At 44.2% G+C, this 22,475-nt stretch overlaps 1 protein-coding gene across 1 annotated transcript in view; it reads right to left on the reverse strand.

Moving 5' to 3' along the window:
• Map2k1 (mitogen-activated protein kinase kinase 1) overlaps window positions 1-22,475 on the reverse strand; it is an 80,028-nt gene that overhangs the window by 56,153 nt on the left and 1,400 nt on the right. The gene's annotated exons all lie outside the window — the stretch shown is intronic.

The following is a 22,475-nucleotide window of genomic DNA, read 5'->3' on the forward strand; positions in this document are numbered from 1 at the left end:
AGAGTGAGCCCCAACACCTGGCAATTCTTTCTGTTAATGTCTTTTTTTTTTTTTTTTTTTTGGGTCGGTTGTGGGGCTTGAACTCTGGGCCTGGGCACAGTCCCTGAGCTCTTCAGTTCAAGACCAGCTCTCTGCCACTTGAGCCACAGCATCATTCCGGTTTCCTGGCAGTTAATTGGGGGTAAGAGTGTCATAGACTTTCCTTGCCCAGTCTGGCTTTGAACTGCAATCCTCAGATTTCAGCTTCCTAAGTAGCTAGTATTACAGGCGTGAGCCACCAGCACCAGGCTTGTTTTTTATTCTTGAAGGTTAAATCCTATTAAACAAACAAAGGCTTAACCTTAGGCTAGATCTGACTGCACACAAATCTGTCAAGGATTTAATGACCCTTAAAAAATGACAGGTTAAGCTGGGCACCGGTTCAAAGCCAGCCTGGGCAGGAAAGACCATGAGACTCCTATCTCCAATAAACCACTAGAAAACCAGAAGCGGTGCTGTAGAGCGCTCGCCTTGAGCTGAAGAGCTGAGGGACAGCGCCCAGGCCCACAGTTCAAGCCCCACGACCAAAAAAAAAAAAAAAAAAAGACAAGTTAAGAGGAAATTATGTTCACCTGTGAATATGTATGTAACTTTATTCCTTCTTAAACAAAAATGTACCATAGAGTTTCCAAGATTCCCTGAGTCCTGAAACAGAGGAAGAAAGCAAGAGAACACAACTACAGTGATCAGGAGCCCTAGACCTCAATTCAACTCATCAGCCATGACCCAAGTACAAGGCCTAGACGGCTGCCAAGTCTTCCTGTACATGCAGGACAGAGGATGAGCTAGCATCTTTCCATTGCTAACACTTTAAGGACAGATGGCTAAACTGAGGAGTACAAAATTAAAGGTGCTGGTGGGGAAAAGGATGATTAACAGAATTCCATCCAAAGCCCAGAAATAGTCTAGCATGAGCATCATTCACCTTATCAGCCTAGATTTATTAAGGGTGGGAAGACGGGTGGGCGGGAAGCACCCCCACCTACAGTGAAAGTAAGCTGTTCCCAAATGAGGTCTGCTGCAGTGTGATTTTTCCAGAGCATGAAGCAACTTAACCAACAGTATGAAGCCATGTTTCCAAAATTATGTTATTGCACAAACTTTTCTCTAAATGTGATTTGCAGAGAGGATGAAGAACTGAGAATCCTGTACTGTGGCCATCTGTCCTATCCCCAGTCCCCAGAGAGCCGTGAGGGGGAGTGTGAAAAGCCACCAGGTGCCATGTAAATTCAGCCACCAATGTCACATATCCATCATGAGCCCAGCATTTGTTGGGGATAAGTATGGAGCTCAGCATGCAAAAGAGGCTCCCTGCAGCGGAGCCTTCCAACGCTCCCCTTAAATTCGTGGGGGCCAGCCTCAGGGCTGAAGGACTGCTACAAAATCCTGCAGCTTTCATGGCCAGTACATGTTACCTCTGGGCAAAGATGAGGCTGCTGGCTGAAAAGGCTGAGAGGCCTACCAGGGGTGAGGTCACACTCATCCTCCATGCTTCTGGGGTTCAGTGAAGAAAAGCAGATGTGGAAACAGAGTAACAGAACCTCCCTGCACAAATACTATGATATCCCTCGACACTGTGACCCTCCTGTAGCTAGACACTATACACTGGAAATAACTGACCGCCACTGAAATTCAAGTGGGCCTTCACAGGGGAGCCATACCGTTCGGCCAGTAGGGTCTTCAATCCTGTCTTTATGCCATGTCCAGGCTTCTGTAGTCATCAGCAAAACCAGATCCCAGGTCCTGTAGACTGGATGTGGAATGGTTCTCCAAGGCCCATGTGTGAAAGACATGGTCATGCAAATGCTAAGAGTAGGGGCCTGGCTGGAAGTCTTTAGGGGCATACCCTCAAAGGGTCTCCCTCTTTCTCTGGGGGAGTGACTTGCCCCACTGTGCACTGCCACCATGATATGTCTCAGACACAGCCCCTAACAGTGGGGCCATTCAACTAGGGCCTAACCTTCCAACGTTTTGAGCAAAATTAAACCACCTTTTTTCCCCCTCTCCCTGCACCCACCTCTCTGTCTCTTTCTCTCTTTCTCTTCATTTTTGTTTTTGGTCAGTTGTGGGGCTTGTATTCAGGGCCTGGGCATTGTCCTAGAGCTCTGTGGCTCACGCTAGTGCTCTACCACTTGAGCCTCAGCGCCACTTCCGGTTTTCTAGTGGTTTATTGGAGATAAGAGTCTCATGGACTTTCCTGCCTGGGCTGGCTTTGAACTGCAATCCTCATATCTCAGCCTCCTGAATGGCTAGGATTACAGATATGAACCAACAGCGCCTGGCTCATCACCTCTCTTTTTAAGACTAGGCTGGCCTTGAACTTGGGAAGACGGGTATGCACTATGATACCTGACATTCTTTTCTCTTTGTAAGTTGATTTTGTCAGGTATTTGCTATAGTAATGGACACTAACATGCCAGGTAATGTGCTATGCACTAGAGGTTAGAAGAGACAACCCATCTTTCCCCAAGTGCAGTCCAACCAGATGGTATTACACAAATGATTGAAGTAACCAGGTGTCAGTGGTTCACACCTGTAATCCTAACTACTCAGGAGGCTGCGCAGTTCAAAGCTAGTCTGGGCAGGAAAGTCTATGAGACACTTATAAAAACAAACGACTGAAGTGACATATAGACACAGAGCACTGCCTGGAGGGGGGCACAGCAGACAAGTCTGTGACCGACTCACAGAAGAGGTTACCTAAAAATTGAACTGTTTGCCGGCACCAGTGGCTCACGCCTGTAATCCTATCTACTCAGGAGGCTGAGATCTGAGGATCGAGGTTCAAAGCCAGACCAGGCAGGAAAGACCTTGACTCTTATCTCCAATAAACCACTCAAAAACAGGACGTGGCGTTGTGGTTCAAGTGGTAGAGTGCTCGCCTTGAGCTAAAGAGATGAGGGACAGCGCCCAGGCCCAGAGTTCAAGCCCCATGACTGACCAAAAAAAAATCAAACTGTTTGTTGGTTGGTGGTGGGAAGTGAACTCAGGGCCTTGTACTTTATGGGCAGATGTTCTGCCACTTGGGCTATATCTCTAGTCCTTTTTTTTTTGCTTTAATCATCTTCAGTTTTTCCATTTATATTTTGCTTTAGCTATTTTCTTCTGGAGCCAGCCTCAGAGTATGATCTTCCTTCTTATGCACCCCACATAGACAACACCAACACATTCAGCTTATTTGTTATAATAGGGTCATACTACGTTTTTGCCCAGGATGCCCTTGAACCTCAAGCCTCCCAATCTCTGCCTCTCAAACAACTGAATATAAGTACAGGAATGAATCATCACACCTGGCTACAAATTCAACTGTCACCCAAGATTAGGGTTTCCACATTCACTGAGGGTAGATAATAGAATTCTCCATGAGCATGTTAAAAGGGATAACACTGATCAAAATATACTAATAAACTGCTTTATAAAATGGTAACTCCTGGGCTGGGAAGGTGGCTCAGTGGTAGAGCACTCACCTTGCATGCCTGAGGCCCTGGGTTCAATTCCCCAGCACCACATAATCAGAAAAAAAAAGCCAGAAGTAGCGCTATGGCTCAAGTGGTAGAGCACTAGCCTTGAGCTGAAGAGCTGAGGGACAGAGTTCAAGGCCCCACGACCGGACCCCAAAAAAAAAAAAAAAAATTAAAAGGGCTAGGTAATGATAACTCACACCTGCAATCCTAGCTACTCAGGATGCTGAGATCTGAGGATCATGGTTCAAAGCCAGCCTGGGCAGCCTAGTGAGACTTCTATCTCCAATTAACCACCAGAAAACCAAAAGTGGCACTGTGGCTCAAAATGGTAGAGAGCTAGCCTTAAGTGGAAAAGCTCAGGGATAGTGCCCAGACTCTGAGTTCAAGCCCCACAACCAACCAAAAAAAAAAAAAAAAAAATTAAGTGAGGGAAGGGGAGCATTGGGAGGCATGGGTAAGGGGCTAGAAGGTGGCTCAGTAGTAGAGTGCTTGCCTTGCATGCATATGGCTCTGGGTTCCATAAGCAGGAGAAGCTGGAAGTGATGCTGTGTCTCAAGTGGTAGAGCGCTAGCCTTGAGCTGAAGAGCTCAAGGGACAGCGCCCAGGCCCAGAGAGCAGGCCCCACAACCAACAAAAATAAAAAAAGAATGTTGAAAGGTGACACTGATCAAGAGGCACTGTATTTATAAACTGCTTTGTTAAATAACAACTAAGGTGGCTCAGTGGTAGAGCACTTGCCTTGCATGCATGAGGCCCTAGGTTCGATTCCCCAGCACCACATAAGCAAAAAAAAAAAAAAAAATTGCTATAAAATTTATTCCCCACAGAAGACACTGTATAAGCAGAGGCCAGGTCTGGATGGTCTGTGAGCTGATTTCCAACATCTGGCTTCAGTCACAGGAACGGAATGTTTCCTTCCAGTTTTGTGTCACCAAAGGCCAGTGACTATCCTTTCTCCATGTGCCCTCCCCACCCAGGCGTGTGCACACATGCAAAGCCCAGGAAATCCTAAACTGTTGGAAAAGAAAGCCAAGCTTCCTGGGTGTGCTCATCAGGCAGATGGCCCCCGAGAAAACTGGAGGAGTCTATATTGGGATGTACTGGGTGGCAGTTGTTTCCTAGGCACCAGGCACCTTTTGCAGACTCTTGTTTCACTGAAAAGAATTTTTTTTGCTTCCTGAATCTCCTGAAAAATTGCAAGTATGCCCGGCTTTGCCTCTAAGCTAAGTCTGTGTGGATAAAGAACAGCTGAAGAGCCCTGTCATTGGAAGTTCTTTGGGAAGTGAGAATTTTCTCTCCTTCTCACCTAGCCAGAGCAGGCACCCTAGAATGGGGGATCTAATCCTGCCTGTTACCATTATTTGAGTTCATCATAAAATGTATTTTGCACACGTACAGCATCTATGAATCCTTTCTACTGGAAAATATTACACCCATTTTACAGACAGAAAACAGATTCAAGGATGTGAATTGGAAGAACTTACACAAGGCCACAAAGCTAGGAAGACTTTGTACCATTCAAACTCAAGTCAGCCACTCAGTCAAACTCAAAACAGAACTGCTGTGTAATAATGCCAACTTTCTCTCTTACCCTTTTTTGTTGTCCAGATTTCTTTCTCCACCAAAAGACAGGCCTGCAACAGAACATTTCTGTTTCCTTCCAAGAATAAAATTTAGCTGGCACTAGTGGCTCATGTCTGTAATCCTAACTACTCAGCAGGCTGAGGCTTGAAGGATAAAAGCTCGAAGCCAGCCAAAGTATGAAAGTCCATGATGCACTTTTTTGGTTGTTTTTCTTTGTTACTGGTCCTGGTATTTGAACTTAGGAATTGAGCACTGTCCCTAAGCTTTTTTTGCTTAAGGTTAATACTTTACCACTTGAGCCACAGCTCCACTTCCAGCCTTTTTGGTGCTTAATGCCCAGGCTGACTTCAAACTGAAACCCTCAGATTTCAGCCTCCTGAGCAGCTAGGATTACAACCCATGACACTCTATCTCCAATTAACAACCAAAAAGCCAGAAGTGGAGCTGTGGCTCAAGGAACAGAGCACTAACCTGAGCAAAAAAGCTAAAGGATAGTGCCAGGCCCTGAGTTCAAGCTCCCTTGCAGGCACAAAATAAATAACTAAAATAAGATTTAATCTAATTACTATCCATCAAACCTGAAAACTGGTGAGTACTGGGCTCATAAAATCCCTGGGAAGCCAGGTGCCAGTGGCTCATGCCTGTAATCTTAGCTACACAGGAGGCTGAGATATAAGGATCACGGTTCAAAGCCAGCCCCAGCAGGAAAGTCCCAGAAACTCTTATCTCCAATAAGCCACTAGAAAACCGGAAGTGGCGCTGTGGCTCAAGTAGTAGAGCGGTTGCCTTGAGCTGAAGAGCTTAGGGACAGCACCCAAGCCCAGAGTCAAGTCCCACAATGGACAAAAATAAAAATTCCCTGGGAGACAGGAAGCCATCATCAGCACCCCATCATGGCAGAGGGTACAGAATGAGCAGGTGCTGACTTAAGAGCTGCATCAGGACACGAACTCAGATGTCACACTTTTCTTTGCAGAAGAACTGTCATTCCAGCTGGGAAGGTGGCTCAGTGGTAGAGCACTTGCCTTGCATGCCTGAGGCCCTGGGTTTGATTCCTCAGCACCACATAAGCAAAAAGAAAAAAGCCAGAAGTGGTGCTGTGATTCAAGTGGTAGAGCGCTAGCCTTGAGCTGAAGAGCTGAGGGACAGCGCCCAGGCCCAGAGTTCAGGCCCCACGATCGGACCCAAAAAAAAAAAAAAAAAAAGAACTGTCATTCCAAACCCTGTGATCTGAAGATTCTAAAACTCAGAGACCCTCAGATACCACTGCAAGGTGCTCATCTCTGGACTGAGATGAACCATTTGGGGAGCAGAAACTCTCCAAAACCCACTGGGAAGCTGGGCTTTGCGATATAAGGATGCACCCACAGCAAGTGCCACTGAACAGCCAGAGCTACCTGCCATCCTCCTCAGACCATCCTACAACTGGGCCTGCTGGCTACAAAGCTCAAAGCCAATGCCCAACTTTCTAGAAATTAGGCCCAACTTTGTGGAATAAAGCAGAGTAGCATGCAGACATACTGCTCCCAGAGCAAGTGAACTGACATTAAAAAAAAAAAAAAAAAAAAAAAGCCAGGTGCCAGGGGCTCATTTTTTATTTTTTTTGGGGGGGTCCGGTCATGGGGCCTGAACTCTGGGCCTGGGCGCTGTCCCTCAGCTCTTCAGCTCAAGGCTAGCACTCTACCACTTGAGCCATAGCACCCACTTCTGGCTTTTTTCTTTTTGCTTATGTGGTGCTGAGGAATCGAACCCAGGGCCTCATGCATGCAAGGCAAGTGCTCTACCACTGAGCCACCTTCCCAGCCCCAGCAAGGAACTCATAATTGTAATCCTAGCTACTCAGGAGGCTAAAATTTGAGGATTGTGAAGTTAAAAGCCAGCCTGGGCAGGAAAGTCTGTGAGGCTCTTAACTCCAATTAACCAGAAAACCGGAAGTGGCCCCATGGCTCCAGTGGTAGAGCACTCACTTGGGCTGAAGAGCTCAGGAACAGCACCCAAGCCCAGACTTCAAGCCCTACAACTGACAAAAAAAAAAAAAATTATCATTCGGTGCTGGTAGCTTACGGCTGTAATCCTAGCTATTCAAAAGGCTGAGATCTGAGAATCAAGATTCAAAGTCAGTCCAGGCAGGAAAACCCCTGAGACTTATTTCTAATAAACTACTCAGAAAAAGCTGGAAGTGGAGCTGTGGCTCAAGTGGTATAGCTCTAACCTTGAGCAGGAAAATTCAGGGACAGTGCCCTGGCCCTGAGTTCAAGCCACAGAACACCAAAAAAAAAAAAAAAAAAAAAGAACAGGTACCAATGGCTCATGCCTATAATCCTAGCTGCTCAGGAGGCTAGTATCTGAGGATTGAGATTCAGAGTAAATCCAGGCAGAAAAGTCCGTGAGACTCTTATTTCTAATAAACTACTCAGAAAAAGCTGGAAGTGGAGCTGTGGCTCAGTGGTAGAGCACTAGCCTTGAGGAAAACGCAGTTCAGGGAAAGTGCCCAGGCTCTGAGATCAAGCCACAGAGCAGCATGCATGCACGCGCGCACACACACACACACACACACACACACACACACACACACACACACACACACACACACACACACACACACACACACACACACACACACACACACACACACACACACACACACACACGAGATCCTATGAGATCCTAGGGGTCCCTTCCAGCTGTTTCTGTCATCTATAAGTCCTTTCTGTTCCTGTCCTCACACTTTCAGTGAGAAAAAGGCTCTTTTGTGAATAAACTTTGCTCTCATTCCACTTTCTTCATTTAAAATCTTTGAGTATACTTACTCATAGACTGGACTTGAACATTTAAGAAAGAAACCCAAAAGTTAAATTTCTCGGTGTATGGAAAAAAAATAATATTCTAAACCCTGAGTCTATTAGTTACACTGCTTACTATAATTATCACCCTGTTCAGTACAATGCCTCCTTTTTGCTTTTCTGGGTCCATCCCTCAAACATACTCACAAACACTTTAGAATGTCACTTAGACAATGGAGAGTATAATTTAAATGTTTTAACAGCATCTACCTAGGACATCTGTATAGAATTCTTCAGTTTACTTAGAGCTTTGATTTAAATGAAGCTGTTACCGAATTCTAAGACTACACGGATTGAAAATACCATTCAAACAAGAATTTAAAATGCACTCAACTTGTCCATAACATCTACACCTTTACCAGTTTTCCACAAAAATTCATGTGGGGAGCACCTGGTATGTATTATGTATGTATAAAGGTAGGTAGGTACATATGTTTCCATAAATGCTAACACATCTTAACACATAAATTAGAAATCCATTGTAGTTTCAGTCATAATCTAAATCTAGTTCACCCTAATACAAACTCCATTTAAATACCAGCAAATGACAGGCAGCTGGTCACATTCAAAGTATACATACCTCTGTCATCTGAATAGTTCTGAAGTTGATCTTGTTTAGCAGCTGCAAGTTCAATTACAAAGCTTGCCATAGGAATGCAAGAGAAGTTACTAGAGGGAATCCAAGGACCACTTCATACATTAAGCATTAAGCATAGAATTCCTTTCCAACAAACATCCTTCATTTCCTTAGAGGAAGCTAATCCGGACATGCCCTTTGAACTTGGAGAACACAAGGCTGCGCTTGGAGAGAAAGAATCTTGTCTAAAAGCTGAACAAAACTTGGAGAGCAAGGAACTTCTCCTTTTAAACATCTCCATTTCTATTATTTCAAGAAAAGTGCAGGGTATAGGAAAGTTTACTAGGCAACTAGTCTAAAGGCCTGGATTAATCAGATGTAAGATGCTAAACAAGTTACATTTTGTCCAGCCCGTTGTCCCCCATGTTCCCCAAAATGAAGGGGAAAAAAATAACAATAATTAAAATAAAGGTTAAGACTGACCTTTAAAGTACCTAAGCATAAGTCACCTGCGCCCACCCAGAAACTAATTGCCACACTTTAATTTTAGTTCCTATAAACATAAGTAACGATATGTGGCTAATGGTTACAATTTTGGAAAACGTGGCACCACAAAACAACTGCAGCATTTTCCCCAGTTCAGGAGAGGCAGGAGATGGGGGTTTCATACTAGAACAGGACAGATCTGGGATGTGAACTTAGCTCCACCTCTTACCACTTGTGCAACCTTGTGAAATTGCTTAACTTCCCTGAGCTTCCTTCCCCTTATTTTACAATAGAATACTGTGATCTCTCTGGAGATCACAAGAGAGATCACAGATGTAGAGAGACAGGAACTTCCATGAATAATAGCAATTTTTCCAAGTATACCCTGGGGGGGAAAAATAATAAAAAGGAATACAAGTGTGTCTCCCTGCACTAGGATTCATTTTTATTAAGTCACCTTCTACAAGCCTTTTGGTCCTACACGTGTAGCCTTGTCTATCAAGCAAGCAACTCACTCAGGAATTGTTCCAGATCCTCAGCTGTGGGCAAGCTTCCAGTAATCCAAGTCCTCTGGGCCTCCGGAACTTCTGACTTCCTCTGCCCCTGTGGGTCCCCCGCCACACATCCTCATGCAGGGATTTAAATACTCTTCCCTGAGATGACACAGAAGCTAAAACCTGAATCAGGGCAACCAAAACACCTGTTGGTACTTTCCCCGCTTACTTTCTCCTTGACTGGCCCTTAAAAAAGATGATAAAGGCTATCTTTTTTTTTTTCTTTAACTGTTCAGTTATTTCCAACATTCAAAAATAGAAAGTACAGCAAGTTACATTTGTGGCTAAACCCAGTAGTAATTTAGTTACCAAAATAAAACAAAGGCAAAAGAGACTGTGCTTCACAAGGAATGTTTCCAAGTAAAATAATAAAAGTGTTGCAAACTCTTATCGAAATTAATATGATGTGTTAAATGCTTGGCCGAAGTGCTCTACTTGTCATTCCTCTGGTGAAGGGGACACCTAGGACCAATCAAGTTTTATCAGTGGACACAAATGATTATGTAAGATAAGCTGATGCATTTTCCAGTACTCATCACTGGAATACTAAGTTGTTTTCTTCTTGTCTCCCCATCATGCCACAACCCCTAAGAAATAGACAAGAGCTAAAAGACACTACCAATTTGGTTGGATTTTGGTACAGATTTGGCAACACAAAAAGCTGACAGCTTGGTATTCTTTCAACTGGAGACCTCACCTGACCAGAATATAATGGAAGGACAGCTTACCAAAGGGTCATACAGAAGCAAAGAAAGCAACTAATTCTGACTCTAGACTCTCAAAAGTAACATTCTGATTCAGTTGATTGCTTGTTTTTGTGGTGCTAGAGTTCAAGCCCACACCTTACAAGATCTAAATTTTAAAAAATATAGAAAAAAAAACCCTGAGTCCAGACAAACCTATAAGAACAGTAATGATCAGTTAATTAGCCATGTCTTCTCGCAAAGCCCTACATTTTAGGACTTAACCTGACTATGGAGTCCAGAGCAAACAATTCAGTGAATCTGTCACTCAGTTGTTTCCCCCTATCCGCAAAGCAAACTCACTTAAGAGCATTTAAAATCTGGAACCCTTCTAGCTTAGTTAAACTCAAAATAAGTCAATTCCAGAAAGGCATTCATGTTGAGGGGACTGTCATCTGTAGTTATTCTGAAAACCACTGCTTTAAAACTGACATTATGAAAGCAGGCACTGGTGGCTCATGCCTGTAATCCTACCTACTCAAGGAGGTTGAGATCTGAGGATCACGATTCAAAGCCAGCCTGGGCATGGAAGTCCGTGAGACTCTGATCTCCAATAAACCACTAGAAAACCGGAAGTGGCAGTGTGGATCAAGCAGTAGGGAGCTCACCATGAGCTGAAGAACACAGGGACAGTGCCCAGGCCCAGAGTTCAAGCCCCACGACCGACAAAAACAAAAAACAAAAAACTGACATTATGAAGCTTAAAAACAGAAAGGCCCACTGGTCACCAGTCACTCATACCTCTAATCCTAGATACTCAGAAGGCTGAGATCTAAGGATCACACAGTTCAAAGCCAGCCCAGACAGGAGTCCATAAGACTCTTATCTCCAATTACTTACACACACACACACACACACACACACACACACACACACACACACACACACACACACACACACACACACACACACACACACAACTCTCTCTCTCTCTCTCTCTCTCTCTCTCTTTCTCTCTCTCACACACACACACACACACACACACTCACTCACACACACACACTCGGGTACCCTTCTACTACAAAGCAAGAAAAGCAAGAAACCCTTTCTTAGCCGGACACCCATGGCCCGCCATGCCTATAATCCTGGCTACTCAGGAGGCTGAGATCTGAGGATCACAGTTCAAAGCCAGCCAGGGCAGGAAAGTCCGTGAAACTCTCATCTCCAAGAAGGCACCAGAAAACCGGAAGTGGCGCTGTAGCTCAAGTGGTAGAACACTAGCCTGGAGCTGAAGAGCTCAGAGACAGAGCCCAGGCCCAGAGTTCAAGCCCCACAACCAAACCAAAAAAGAAAAAGAAAAAGAAGGGAAAAAAAGAAACCCTTTCTTCCCTCTATTTCTTTCCCCTTTCCCCTTCAGCCAGCTAAGAGAATAGGGATAAAGAGGCACTACTTTCCAGAGCTTTATTCATTGAAGATTTAATTTTTTTTGATAAGTTAGTACTGAGAAAATCTAGAAATTTTTCAAACCACTAATTATTCTGAATGAAAATGTAAGTATACACAAGATAATAAGTTGGCTTTAAGTTCCACCACCTCAAACCTGTTAAGTTTCTTCCTTTCCATGTTGCAGTTTTACCTTCTCTCAATGAAAGCACCTTTGAGGCTAAAGGGTCTATAATCCCATCAGCCCTCACAGGCTATCTATAAAACTGGCATCTGTTTCTCATTTTCTTTTTTTTTGTCGGTCATGGGGCCTGAATTCTAGGCCTGGGCACTGTCCCTCAGCTCTTCAGCTCAAAGCAAGCACTCTACCACTTGAGCCACAGCGCCATTTCCAGCTTTTCTGCTTATATGGTGCTAAGGAATTGAACCCAAGGCCTCATGCATGCAAGGCAAGTGCTCTACCACTAAGCCACCCTCCTAGCCCATTTTTCTCATTTTCATGGAAAGAAAAGTCCCTGGCCCAAAAAGCTCTTCAGAAGCCTGCAGACATCTGAGTGTTTGCTGAGACACAAGAATTATCTTGAGGGCAAGAATGTTCCAAGGAAAAGAGCTACATTGTACAAATGACTATAATCTACAAATGCATAATCTTCAATCAAAACATTACTAGACACCAGGGCACCAGTGGCTCATGCCTGTAATCCTACTCAGAAGGCTAAGATCTAAGGATCGAAGTTCAAAGCCAGCCCAGGCATGAAAGTCTGTAAAACTCTTATCTCCAATAAACTACTCAGAAAAAGCCTGAGTGGTGCTATGGTTCAAGTGGTAAGAGTGCTAGCCTTGAGCACAAAGAGGCTCAGAGACAGTGCTCAGGGGAGTTGAAGCCCAGACTGGCAATTAAAAAAAAAAACCCTAGACGTAAGTAAACTTACAGTATAGTATCAGAACAATTCAGTGAGCCAAACCATAGTTAAGATGAAAAGTAAAAACTAAAAATTGTTCAATTACAACACCACCAAAGGGCTGGGAAGGTGGCTCAGTAGTAGAGTGCTTGCCTTGCATGCCTGAGTCCCTGGGTTCCATTCCTCAGCACCACATAAGCAGAAAAAGCCGGAAGTGGCGCTGTGGCTCAAGTGGTAGAGCACTTGCCTTGATCTGAAGAACTGAGGGACAGCACCCAGTCCCAGATTTCAGGCCCCACATCCGGCCCAAAAAACAAAAACAAAAAAACAACAACAGCACCAAAATGTTGATAATTTGAAATACTAGTTCAGGATGCAAGAATATTTGTGGGAGGAAAAATCACACCAAGAGAAAGTGAGAAAAACAACAATAAACGCAAAGATACTCCGTGAAAAAGTTTTCTTTAGCCCTATCATATTAAAAAAAAAATTATGACTCTCCAAACTACCTAATAGTGGTTAAAAAGAAATTTAGAAATTAGTCAAAAATACCATAATGACTAAAAGTAAACCTGAAAATACAACATATGGGTAAATATGTAATGAAATCCAATTAGATACTAGAATTCACTGTAAAGAAAAATCTGACTAAATCTACACATCACACCGAACACATTAGTTCAACGTGGAACAAGGCGTTAACCACCAAAGAAAGAAAAAAGACTAAGAGGAAGTTATATACTCCAGCTTCTTGTAGAGAAGTGACAGATGACTAAACACTAATGAAAACTAGACTGTCTTTTACAAAAGTCATGCTTTTTAAGATTTTTTTTAAGTATCTTTTCTTAAATACAACAATTAACATAATGGAACAATGCATGACCACAAAACTTTAAAATCTAAAGCACATTCATTAAACACTGGTCAGAAGGGAAGAAAAGTTCGCATGTGACTTTACCAAGTGTTCAGCCCGGTACCACACCTACCTCTCCAGCTTCATCTCCTGCCACCAGCACCACAGCACAGCACACCACACTGAGTGACTTGCTGGCTCTGATCCCCAGCCTCCCCCTGGGGTGAGGGCTCATCCATCACTCTCTTCCTGTCACACTCCTCCCCTCCCCCCATTCCCATGGAAATCCTAGCCATACTCCCAGACCCAGTTCAAATGTCATCATCTCGGTGAGGGCTGAGTACTCTCCTAGTCTTCCCAATGGCAGGCATGTGCCTGTGGGGTGCGTGTCCCCCCTTCTTCTGAATGAGTTCACACAGTGCTTTCTTTGTCCCTCCCCTTCTGGGGCATGAACCTGCCTCGCTACTCTGAAGCCATGTTTAGCCCACTGGTATCTCTGCAATCCCTTCTTCCCCCCATAGGTGTTTAAGACCCTTGTGTCCGTCTGAACTCATCTACCGCAGCCCAGCATGGTGACTTGCATTCAGTAAACATCCAGTAAATATAAACATTATGAAAACCAGAAAATAATCCAATTCTAGTAATACAGCTAACAATTACTTAAAGGAAGTAAAATGGGTCTTAAAGGGTGTGTGTGTGTGTAATATAGCTAACAATTACTTAAAGGAAGTAAAATGGGTCTTAAGGGGTGTGTGTGTGTGTGTGTGTGTGTGTGGGTGGGTGTGTGGGTGTGTGTGTGTGGGTGGGTGGGTGTGGGGTGTGTGTGTGTGTGTGTGTGTGTGTGTGTGTGTGTGTGTATGTGTGTGTGTGTGTGTGTGTGTGTGTTCCAGTACTGGGGCTTTGAACTCAGTGCTGTTGCTTAGCTTTTTCCAATCAAAGACAGCACTGTACCACATGAGCTACAGCTCCACTTTCAGCTTTTTGGTGGTTAGAGAGAAGAGTCTCACAGACTTTCCTGCCCGGGGTAGTTTTAAACCACTATCCTCAAACCACAGCCTCCTGAGTAACTAGGATTACAGGCATGAGCCACCAGCATTCAGCTAAAGGAGTCTTATAGTATTTCTTAAACTATTTTTTTAAAGACACTAAACGTGGAAAAGTGCGAGGGTAGAAGCAACAGGTGAAGTATACATTGTAAATCAGACATCTTTTGGGGATTATATTCTGTTAATATGTAACAATGATAGCCTGGGTCATTGCCTTTGCTTTGTGAGTAAATTCATCTAAAAGCAAAATAAAACAAATTGGTTCAAAAACATTGAGAAGAGTACCCTAAATAATAAAAACCTGGAAATCACCTAAATAACCAACAATGTTGTATGGCCAAACTTCATCACATTCTATTCTCCAGCTGTCAATTGACACACATGAGGATTTTGTCCATGAGCAAAATTGGGTGGGAAGGAAGGAGGGGAAAAGGTCAACCACTAAAATCAACTAGCTACAAAATGCATGTTTTTGGCTTTTGTTGTTGCTGTGTCATTCCTAGAGCTTGAACTCAAGGCCTGAACATTGTCTATGAGATTCGTTTGCTCAAGGTTAATGCTCTACCACTTGAACCATAACTCCAATTCTGGCTTTTTTGCTAGTTAATTGGACATGAGGGACTCACAGATGTAATGCAGGTAAATGAATAAACTGGAGTTAAACTGGGGTACTTAATGTCTGTAAGTCCTTTCTTTTAAATATGTCTTTATGGCCAGACATCAGTGGCTCAAGCCTGTAATCCTACCTACTCAAGAGACTGAGATCTTAGCATCGAGGTTCAAAGCAAGCCCAGGCAGGAAAGTCCATGAGACTCTTATCTCCAACTAACCACCAGAAAACCAGAAGTGGTACTGAAGCTCAAGGGGTAGAATGCTCACCTAGAACTGAAGAGCTCAGGGACAGCACCCAGGCTGAGTTCAAGCCACACACCAACAAAAACAAAAACAAAAACAAAATGTGTTTAGGCTGGCAATATGGCTTACTGGTAGAGTGCTTGCCTCGCATACATGAAATCCTGGGTTTGATTCCTCAGTACCACATAAACAGAAAAATCCGGAAGTATCACTGTGGCTCAAGTGGTAGAGCACTAGCCTTAATTGAGCAAAAGCAGCTCAAGGACAGTGCCCAGGCCCAAAGTTCAAACCCCAGAACTGGAAATAAAATAAAATAAAAATAAAATAATAAAAATGTGTTTATAGCTCAGCACTAGGGACTCAAACCAAGAATTCTAGCTACTCGAGTGGCTGAGAACTGATGATCACAGTTCAAAGCCAGCCTGGGCAGAAAAGTCTGAGATACCCAGCAAAAAACAGAATGCTAGCCTTGTACAAAAAGAGTTCAGGGACAGCACTCAGGCCCCAGTTCTTTGGCCTTCTATAGCTTCTTCTAACTCTGACTCCCTTTCTGACATCAAAGCAGGATACCCCTGAGAGCTACACAGAGAAATCTGAGGTAAGATCAACATTTGGGCCCTGGTACTTCACCAGTCAGACAACACCTGCTATTTTAAAACAAAATACCATTCATCCTGGGAGCAGTTACCTTAGCAAACTGGTATGTGAGCCTCCAAACAGCTCTCCTGAGACTTGGGGCAACAAAACCGGGACAAAGGACATCAAGTAAAAGCACAAATCAAATGGCAGTAAGTTAAGGGAGGATGGTGTTTTTTAAAATTGGAAGTTTCTGGACAGGAACAATGAAAACAATATTGAGACCCCAAGCTTTCTATTCAAGCCTGCTTCTCTTCTCAGTCTGTTGGTTTTCTTAGTTCCTTTTCCCACCCACCCACCCCCATGGGGCTTGAACTCTGGGCCTGGGCGCTGCTCCTCAGCTCTTCAGCTCAAGGCCAGTGCTCTATCACTTGAGCCACAGCACCACTTCCGGTTTTCTGAGTGTTTTACTGGAGTTAAGAGTCTCACGGCCTTTCCGGCCCACGCTAGCTTTGAACCATAATCCTAGGATCTCAGCCTCCTAAATTGCTACGATTATAAACATGAGTCACTGGCACCCAACTTTCTTTGTTCCTTTTCTCAAAATCTCAAAAGGTTCACCAATGTTTGATCCACACTCTAAGTGGAGGTGGTAAAAAATGACACTATACATAGAAAAAAGACAACACAGAGTTTTTGTTGTCAGTGGTGGTGTTTAAATATTATTATTAGTTTTCTGTTTGAGACTACATTTATGTGGTACTTATTCCACAATATAAACCAGAAATACAAAGGGAGATGGGGATGGTGAACAAATATAAGATGACACTTAAAAAGACATAAAACTTGGGAAATGTTTTACTCTCTGGGTATCTTAGTTTTTAATTCGGATTTTTTTTTCCATTTGTTTGCCCACCCTGGGGTTTGAATTCAGGGCCTAAGCACTATCCCTGAGCTTCTTTTGCTAAAGGTTAGCACTCTACCACTTGAGCCACAGTGCCACTTCTGGACTTTTCTGTTTATGTGGTACTGAGGAATCGAACCCAGGGCCTCATGCATGCTAGGCAAGCACTCTACCACTGAGCTACCTTCCCAGCCCAGGCCTTCAAACTTTTAACCTACGTGTCTTTACAAACCTGGCAGAACTGTTAATGCTGTAAGCCAGGCTTTGAATGCAATAATGAAGTCTTGAGTATTTCAAGGGTACAAAGAAATGACTCAAACTAAAATCATAGCTACCATCATGGCCAAGTTTACTCAGCACATTTACATAGGGGACCTTGTTTGATCTTTACAGTACTTCTACCAGGTAGAAACTGCCCAAATATTTCCTGAGCAGATATCAGCTGAGAACCTACTGTGTACTTGATAGAACCAAACAAATTAGGTGGAATTATCAAGCCACAGTGGAGTAGAGGCATGAGAAAGCAAAGGAAATAGGAAACAGGGACTAAAAGGAAAAATGAAAAGGTATAAAAAGGTTTATTAGGGGCTGGGAAGGTGGCTCAGTGTGAGAGCGCTTGCCTTGCATGCATGAGGCCCTGAGTTCAATTCCTCAGCACCATATAAGCAAAAAGAAAAAAGCCAGAAGTGGTGCTATGGCTCAAGTGGTAGAGCGCTAGCCTTGAGCTAAAGAGCTGAGGGATAGTGCCCAGGCCCAGAGTTCAGGCCCCACGACCGGACCAAAAAATAGATTTATTAAACAATTTTTTTTTTTTGGTCAGTTGTGGGGCCTGAACTCTGGGCCTGGGCGCTGTCCCTCAGCTCTTTGGCTGTAGACTAGCACTCTACCTCTTGAGCCTCAGCCCCACTTCCGGCTTTTTCTGCTTATGTGGTGCTGAGGAATCGAACTCAGGGTCTCATGCATGCAAGGCAAGCACTCTACCACTGAGCCACCTTCCCAGCCCTTATTAAGCAAATTTTACAATTAAAAAATTCATTCACTCATTGATTCATCCAACAAACATCTTTGTATTTATGATGTACCAGGTACAATAAACAGTAAACAAAAAGGCAGCCTATATTTAAGTTTATGGTGACCAGGAAAAATCCCTAGTTAAGCTAGGTGCTGGCAGATCATGTCTATAATCCTAGCTACTCAGGAGGCAGATATCTGAGGATTGAGGTTTGAAGACTGCCAGGGCAGGAAAGTCCATGAGACTCAGATCTCTAATTAACCACCAAAAAGTTGAAAATGGAGCTGTGGCTCTAATGGTAGAATGCTAGCCATGAGCAAGCAAAAAAGCTCAGGAACAGCACCTAGGCCCTGAGTTCAAGCCCCAGGACCAGCATATATACATATACATACACATACCACACACCATACACACACACACTAGTTTAAAAAAAAAAACTCAAAGCTGGGAGCTAGTGGCTCACGCCAGTAATCTTATCCACTCTGGAGGCTGAGATTTGAGGATCAAAGTCCAAATCCAGGGCAGCCTATAAGACTCTTATCTCCAATTAACGGCCAAAAAAAGTTAGAAGTGGAGCTATGGCTCAAGTGATAGAGCACTAGCCTTGAGCAAAGAAAGCTCAGAGGCAGCGCCCAGGATGTAAGTTTAAGCCCCCAGAGCAGCACACACGCGCGCGCGCGCGCACACACACACACACGCACGCACACACACGCGCACACACACACACGCACACACGCGCACACACACACACACACACACACACACACACACACACACACACACACACGCGGTTGAGGATGTAGCTCAGTGATAGAGTGCTTTCCTACCACATGCAAGGTCCTGGGTTTGATCTCTAGCACCACAAAAAAAAAATTTTATGAAGAAAAACATTACATGCTGCATGCCAGTACTGTGTCATGGGACGTGGCTTCTTTATTCCTTCTGCCATCTACATTTCTTTCTCTTTGACTAAATTTCTGCCATGTGAAATAGGAATGAAGGAGATCAAGATCTAAATCTACAGAAAGAAAAGAAGGATCTTTCCAGCTGGTTGAGCCTGTCGTTGCTAAAGAGTCTGGTGAGTCACCTCAACAAGAAAAGGATCAGCCGGGTCCCGGTGCCAGGCCTGGGTGGCTCAGGCCTGTAATCCCAGCTACTCAGGAGGCTCAGATTGAAGAATCATGATTTGAAACTGGTCCCAACAGAAAAGACCATGAGACTCTTATCTCCAATTAACCAGAAAAAAGCTGGAAGCAGAGATGTGGCCCAAGTGGAAAAGCACAAACGCCAAGGAAGAGCACAATGTTCTGAGTTCAAGCCCCAGTACCAGCATCAAAAAAGGAAAGAAAGCAAGCCCTGTACCAGTGGTTCATGCCTGTAATCCTAGCTACTCAGGTGCTTGAGATCTGAGGATCAAGTTTCAAAGGGAAAAAAAGTCTCCATGAGACTTTCATCTCCAATTAAACACTCAAAAACCATAAATGGAGCTGTGGCTCAAAGTGGTAGAGCACTAGCCTTGAGCAAAAGAGCTCAGGGTCAGCACCCACACCCTGAGTTCAAATCCCACAACCAACAAAAAAAAGGGGGGGAGGGAAGGAAGGAGGAAGGGAGGGAGAAAAAGAGGGAGGGAGGAAAGGATATAAGAAAGAAGTCTACTTTAGAAGAGAGATGACCTAAGAAAGAAGAGTCTAGATCAGGTGGTCTGTGAGCATCTCTGAGGAAATGATATGAAGCAATGAAGTATCCAGTTCTTCCTCCCTAGCTAGGAAGGTTCCTAAGGGAAAGGCATGTGCAAAGGCCAGGAGGAGTACAGACTATCTCACTGAGGAAGTGAAAGAGGGTCAATGTGGAAAGGAGCAGCAGGAAATGTGGTTAGCGCTTCGGGTGGGGGAGGGAGACAAACGCAGGCAGTTTATTCAGGGTTTCATAGCTGAACATGGAGTTTAGATTTTATTCCATTTGCAATGGAACATTTTAAATAGAACAATGATACAACCTTATTCCTAATTTGTCTTATGATAATAACACTTAGAATCCCAGCATTTAGGATTTCTTTTAGAAACCTTGCAAAAGAAAGATATTTTTGCCTTTTTTTAAAGACCCCCCCCCAAAAAAAAAAAAAAAAAAAAAAACTTAACATACACTTCAGGTCCCATATTATGTAACTTCATCTCTGAATGGGGAAAGTGCTGTGTTTATGGCAAACTCAAGATGCCAGGAGCAAACCTTGAATATTTAGTACCAAGAATTCTTCCCTATCAGTGGATTTTTCTTGTCTTCAGTTCATTTAGTTGTACCATTGGCTACTCACCAAAATCATAAGCACAACAGAGTTCTTTCGCCAGCAGCCCAAGACAGAGGCGGTTGCTTGAGAAAAAGTGAATAGTAAGTGAATAGTGAAGACGGGTTCAGCATTCCCCCTAATCAGTGCTAGGGAATGTGGGGGAACAGTCCCTGTTTGTCTTGGGGCAGCCTCCTATTGTAACACAGCAATGAGTCATGAAAGAAGATGCAGATGGCACAGAAAACTAAGCTAGCAGCGTTGTTTATCACAGTACCTTAACACACATCACTTGACACCAATGGAAATCACCTTCCAGTTTCCTGTGGCCTTCTCCATACTTGCTCAGTACCGAAGGCACCAGCAGCGGACATTTTCCGAAGGTGTACCATACAGTAGTTCAACTTTACAACTAAGTTCAATTACTAGACCTACTTTTGTAAATGAACAGAAATAAACAAACCTAAGAAGCCTCAAAGAGACTCTAAGAGACTTGTTCCAGATCACAAAGCCAGCCTGATTCCAGAACCCAACCACTTACCCATTATTACCTACCCCAATTTTCCTGATCTTTTTGTTTTTGTGCCAGTCCTGGGACTTGAACTCAAGATCTAGGCATTATTGCTTAACTTTTTTCCCTCAAGGCTGGCATTTTGCCACTCATTGACTTTTATGGGTGGTTAACTGGAGATAAGAAGCTTTCCTGGAGCTGGGAATATGGCTTAATGGTAGAGTACTTGCCTAGCATGCTTGAAGCCCTCAATACCAAATAAACAAAAATAGCAGCTCAGGGGCTGGGAAGGTGGCTCAGTGGTAGAGCGCTTGCCTTGCATGCCTGAGGCCCTGGGTTTGATTCCTCAGCACCACATAAGCAAAAAGAAAAAAGCTGTAAGTGGCACTGTGGCTCAAGTGGTAGAGTGTTAGCCTTGAGCTGAAGAGCTGAGGGACAGTGCCCAGGCTCAGAGTTCAGACCCCATGACTGGACACCCCCCCCAAAAAAAAGCAGCTCAGGAACAGAGCCCAATCTCAGGACTAACCAAAAAGGGGGGAGGGGGGAGGCTTTCCTGCTCACATAGTTTTGAGCTATGATCCTCAGATCTCAGTCTTCTGAGTAACTAGGATTGCAAGCATTAACCACTGGCACCCAGGTTACCCCAATTTTTTCTGGGGGGGGGTCGGTCGTGAGGCCTAAACTCTGAGCCTGGGCACTGTCCCTCAGCTGCTCTTCAGTTCAAGGCTATTGCTCTACCACTTGAGCCACAGCACCACTTCCCGTTTTCCGGTATTTTTTTTTTTTGGAGATGAGTCTCTCTGACTTCCCTGAACAGACTGGCTCTGAACTGCGATCCTCAGATCTCATCTGCCTGAGCAGCTAGGATTGCAGGCATGAGCCCAGCTACCCCAATTTTTCTATCATCAACTTGGAGGTAATAGTTTCCTCTTAGCCTCCCCATACTGCTTTCTTTTCAGGAAAAAGCCTCCCCCAGCAAGATCAGAGCTATGGGTGTCACAATTTGCAATAGAATGACAACAAGTATTTCTATTCAATGTCCACCTCCAACTCCTAAGGTTTCAACCTTCATCCAAAATGTACTGTGCTCAAAAACTTGTCTTGCAAACAGGGTTACATAAGAATCCTTGTCCTGGGGGAAGGGGGCTAGCTGTCTGTTTTAAGTGGGTAAAATAGTGTGCACTGAAACTGAACAAATGTTTACAAAATGCCACCCATCCATATATATGAGTCAATGTCACACAAAACAGCCACCATAGTATTGAAAAGACTTAAAGAAGGGGCATTTGGTGGGAGCCTGAGAAACCTGGCTTAACTCAGACAAGTACCCCACCAGCCTTGGAATCATGACATGGATGGAGAGTCATCAAACCAATAGGTCCTGTGTCATTAAAATCTAGGGAAGAGCAATCACCAAAGGGCAGAGGTCCAAACCTACCTTATTCGTTCTGTTAACTAACATTCTAAAGTCCCTTGCATAGGTAAAGGTTATCACTCCAGCTAGTGGGCTGGTCTCCCTCTCCCTCTCTCTTAACCAAGGACCAAGAGACCTGTGGGGGACTCCAAAATGCCCCCACAAAACAGCCTCAAGAAATAAAGTACTTGGGCTGGGAAGGTGGCTCAGTGGTAGAGCGCTTGCCTTGCATGCATGAGGCCCTGAGTTCGATTCCCCAGCACCACATAAGCAAAAAGAAAAAAAAGCCAGGAGTGGTACTGTGGCTCAAGTGGTACAGCTCTAGCCTTGAGCTGAAGAGCTGGGGGACAGCGCCCAGGCCCAGAATTCAGACCCCACGACCAGACCCTCCCCCCCCCAAAAAAAGAAATAAAGTACTGGGCTGGGAACGTGGCCCTGGGTTCGATTC

The sequence above is a fragment of the Dipodomys merriami genome, unplaced genomic scaffold (genome assembly GCF_024711535.1).
Source record: "Dipodomys merriami isolate MVZ:Mamm:240054 unplaced genomic scaffold, mDipMer1.0.p SCAF_48, whole genome shotgun sequence".
Lineage (NCBI taxonomy): Eukaryota > Metazoa > Chordata > Mammalia > Rodentia > Heteromyidae > Dipodomys > Dipodomys merriami.